Below are 4,850 nucleotides of genomic sequence, written 5' to 3'. Positions count from 1 at the left end.
GTCTGAGTCATTTTTGCATTCCCTTTGTGAATGGAAGAGCTCAGTTTAGCTTGTTAGTTTGTTGCGCTAGCGCCGAGCTAATACATATAAGGCAATATAGCGTCGGCGCTAAAGCTAACAGGCTAAGTCAGATATTGTCCAAGATTAACCTTCAGGGTGGATATAGCTCGCTAGCAGCCTCGCACCGAGGACCTATCCACGTCATCATTTACCCAGAATGCTTTGCGTGTAAATAAAATGGCTCAGTCCATGTAATATAAATTTTTAAATTTAGTTTAAAAATAATAAAAACTGAAGAGCCTACAGTATTTTTACAGTCTTTATTTTACAGTTAAAATAAATGTTTATCAAATAAAGTCTAATGTTACAACTAATCAGGGATCCCTTTAATGTTACAAAATGTTGCTGTTAGACAAATTTACCTTTGGGACAGTAAATTATATTTCATCTCTTTATCTCTTTACAAAATAAAGCTAGTAGTTCGAAATAATTATGCAAATTTAGGAAAAAAAGACCTAATATGGACTATTCTGCATGTTTCACATTTTCCTGCTCTTCAGGATGTTTTCAAGTCCATCAGCAGCCTTTTAATCATGCATTCATTCAAATCATGTGTATCAAAGAGAAACATCTAAAACATGCAGGACAGTGGCCCAACACCAACCCTCCAAAATATTTGGTGTTTGAAAGAGTTTACTCCAGCAGTTTTACAGATACTGTATAACTAGAAAAACTGCATTTCCTGCTAAAATGCATGGTTATGGCTTAATGCTGAAAGATTTTTTTTTTTTTGCTGAAAGCTGCTTAAGAAGCTGAAAATGTTTACTAGCAAAACTGTTTATGTGAGTAAAATTTGAACAGGTGACTTTTGATAAAAGTAGGAAAACAAAAGTTGACAGTAACGGAAATGGAAATTAGCTGGAAAAGAATTTGAAGGAAGCTCAAAACAGGTTGAAAAAAAAAAAGCAGAACCAGGACAAAAGCTTCATTTACAACGAAAAAGAAAAATGGGAAATGTCAGTAAAGTAAGTATGAGTTGCTGAAATTCCAAAAGTCAGCATTTCATGAGCACCCATGACCTAAATGAGCTGAACGTTTTGATTTATGAATTGTTAAAGCAGCACAAGCAATGTAGAATGAGTTAGCCCTAAAGCACTAACTCAGACGTTTGGGTCCACTAATTCTAAAGCACTAATGCACTGAAAATGTTTTTAATCAAAAGCTAATTCTAAAGCACTAATAACCAAATCAACCCATGAACATTCTTCAACAGACAACATGAGTCACATGTTGCTCTCTTAAAGCTTATCATTGACATTCAACAGCTGGGTTTGAGTTCATATATTGTTAACATGTCACCTGGTGGGTCAGTGACACATGAACAAAATGATTGACAGCTTTCACCCTCAGCTGTTAACATTAATATTGATCAATAACATTTATCAGTTAGTGCTTCTAAATTTCACCTATAAATTTAGCAAGTGCTAATCCACTAACAAATTTTAAAATTAGCAAAAGCCCTAAAGCACTAATCAGGAAATTTGCTGCTTTAGTGGTTTAGGGGAACTGCATGCGTGGTGACCTAATCACAAATTTTGCTCATAAAGTTTAATTTAAAGCCACATTAATCATCAATATAAGAAATATAGGGTATATATTCTTTGTTCATTATGATTTGTTTTCACACGAGAAGTACCTTTAAAATATTTTATTTCCCAAATATGTTTTTCTGGTCAGTTTCAAACAGTTGTAGTGACATAGAGCGACCACGCGGGGGCGGTAGGTCACCCTCAGTTTGACGTCGCCGCCATGGCAACGCAGCACCGGACAGCGTCACCACTTCCTGGAGCTCACGGTTTTTGCTGACATCAGAGGCGAAGAAGCTCCAGAGGGAGGGAGAGGAACCAAAGTCGGTTCTTGTAGCGTGTGTGCGTGTCGAGACAAGCCGAGAGCAGGTCGGGAAAACTTTACCTCCTCATCCCGCCTGAACACGGAATTATTATTTACCTTTAAAAACACAGAGGAGCTGTTTCTTGCCAAAAAGTGAGGCTTGTCCGAGTTGTTTCTGCGCCTCTTTTCACTGATCTGAGCGCAGTTTCCGGATTTCGGCTCTGTGTTTTGGGAATATTCACTCTCTGCATCTGTGCTGTTTGTATTTTCCTAAACTGCACCGAAAACCTTCATAAATCCTGCAGCTAAAGCCGTAACATGGACTTCTTCAGACAACAACAAGGTAGGTCATCTGTCGGTTTGATGCATTTTTAATATATAGTAACACTGATAATAATAATTAAGTGAGAGTGAAATACATTTCATTGTAATAAGTGGAAACTTACTTTAAAGGCCCCAGCTGAGTTTAGGACAGGCCTATAATAATCTAACTTAAAAAAATGTGTTTTCTTTATATGTTTCTCACCAGATAAGAACTGCTTCTGTTTCAAAGTGCTAACCTTGTATTTTAGAAAGCTTAAGCAGCAGACTGCATGTCTGTGGGTGTGAGGGATCTCTGGAAACTTGTGATCATCATCCTGAGCCTGTGGACTTATTTCTGCTGTTTGTTGTCAGTCCAAGGCTTCTGTGATTCACAGCGGTCAGTTAACATGCTCCAAGTTTCCCTTCCCATCTGCCTTTTTTAGGCCCTGCTTAATTGCCATCCTCGCATTCTCAAAACGTTTGAAGAATAAAAAGTGAGGTATTTACTCACATCAAACTGTGACACTGAATGTTTGATAGAGTTTACTTCTGCAGTTTTCTAGATAAAATGATAAGCAATCCTGAAATGTGGGTACGCACTCAGTGTAAACAAAACCACTCTCTGCATATTTAAATCAACGGATCTGAGTGTAAACACGTACATAAAAGATGTGAGCATTTTCAGCTGATCTCAACACGTGTTTTAGTTTACTAAAGAGATGGAGCAGACTGGATTTTCTCAGCACTTTTAAAGCTCAGAAATAAAAGTAAAGATGAGCTGAAGTGAAAAGTAGAAAAAAAACCTCGGATATGGTTGGCGTGCCTCTAACAAAGCAATCCCCTGCACTGATAACGGGCCGGGATCCTCCAAACTCAGATAAAGTGAGCTGCTGTGAAGAAAGATGTCTGACAGAGGAGCTCAGTGAGCTCCATGTGTCTGGTGTTTATTTCCCAACAGGTTCCTGCGGATAATGAAGCCTCTCCTCAGTGAGTTTAGGACATCCACCGACTCCTAATTACTCCATTATGGTTTTATGTTCTAATTAGAACAAACAGGACCCCTGCTCTGTCCCTGTGCTCTGTGAGGACGGTTGGGTCCAGTTATTATGGGAACACAGAAGAAGCTCCAGACGCTCACAGACCAGAGGCTTGTTGGTCAAAGTTGACAGTGAGTCATATGGAGGGAATGGCCTACGCTCTCTTGAAAGTTTGTTTAAGACGTTCCTCTTAAGAGTTTGGAGCAAAGAAAAGACAAACATCTGGTGGGAAAAAAAAGTATTGACTTCTCGCATTCATTCATAAAACTTACATAATTCAAAAAGGTTATTTAGCGTAAAGGAAAGACCGGTTTTTAAAGTAGAAATTTGGGCTGCCACAAACGATTATTTTAATAATCGATTAGTCATCGATTAATCGTGGCAGCCCTAGTAGAAATGCGTGTTTATTTCACCTTACTTCCCTCTGGGTTTTATTTCAGTACCACACAACCTTACTTGATGTCTTTTTATGGCAAAACACAGGCTTTGATGTAACGTTTGCAGGAACTGGATCTAAAACTGGGGCTTGTTGAATGATTGGCCTAACGTCAGGTTACTTAGCCTTAATATTAAACTCAATGATTTTTGACCAACAGGGAGCTGATTTAGCTTCTCTTAAAAACACATTTTGGGGCATTTTGACCAAAAGTATATTGGTTTGGATGGTGAAACGTTGGTTTCCTTCAGCGACCAAAATGGCAGTCAGATTAAAATTCCTGACGTCAGAACCAGGTGACTCGCAGCCCACCTGTAAAGTTAAAGCAATTTATTCCCATTTAAATGAAGCCTACGGCTGTACAGAACCTTTCCAACGTCCTCCTCCTGTCGCTCCACAAACTCCAAGAAACGCGTCGTCTGAGTGAAGCTACGGATTAACGGCCGCTGGCTCGGAAACCCCAGATGGAAAACGTGGTTGAAACGAGGACCAAATCCTCAAGTGGCTTCCTGTAAGGACCTGCAGCTTTTAGCGAGTCGAGTCGGTGCTCTCGAGCCACGGTGTAACAGTAGAGGGAGGGAATATTAAATTTAAGCTCACTTATAACTTTGCAGGCAAATTTCAAGTTGATTGTTTGAAGGATGGATTGATGTAGGGGTTTTATGTCAACTACTGTACTTTAAAATGTTTGATTGAATGGTGTGATGGTGGTTAGCTGTGGCTTGGCAATGTCCCGTCATGTCTTTTTTTTTTGGGTTCCTTCTTTTATGTCCATTTCGTAACAGCACTATAACTTGCAGATATTTTAGTTTATTTTATATTGTTGATAAGCTCCCTTCACAGCTCAGTGGAGAGAGAGAGACTGGTGCTGGTGTAAGGGTCACCCCGAGGGGGAATAAACTGACTCTGGTCTCAAAAGACCTTCCTCAAAAGAGACATTATATTTTCTTTAATAAACAAAATAATAATGTTCTTTATACTGTATTGTTGATTTATATTTTCTTTTAACTACAAGTTATTATCATTTTATAAATCAAAGTTACATTATGAGAAGAATGACAATTTTGCATTATAACTCAGAAAAAGAAAAAAAAACACAAAAAGAATATTGTTCCAATGTTCCTTTATTTGTTTTACACAAATCTGTGTTTAATTAACTGTTATTTGACAGTTATGTGTTTTTC

The 4,850-nt window shown here is 38.4% G+C and overlaps 1 protein-coding gene across 1 annotated transcript in view; it reads left to right on the top strand.

Annotated features, from left to right (window-relative positions):
• Positions 1-1,878: 1,878 nt before the first annotated feature.
• map3k22 (mitogen-activated protein kinase kinase kinase 22) overlaps positions 1,879-4,850 on the top strand; it is a gene marked incomplete in the record, with an annotated part of 53,865 nt that continues 50,893 nt past the window's right edge. The window contains 1 exon segment of the mRNA XM_014002177.1: positions 1,879-2,233.

The sequence above is a fragment of the Austrofundulus limnaeus genome, unplaced genomic scaffold (genome assembly GCF_001266775.1).
Source record: "Austrofundulus limnaeus strain Quisiro unplaced genomic scaffold, Austrofundulus_limnaeus-1.0 Scaffold12, whole genome shotgun sequence".
Taxonomy (NCBI): Eukaryota; Metazoa; Chordata; class Actinopteri; order Cyprinodontiformes; family Rivulidae; genus Austrofundulus; species Austrofundulus limnaeus.
Note: the sequence above shows the minus strand (reverse complement) of the source record. Positions and strands in the feature narration are given on the sequence as shown.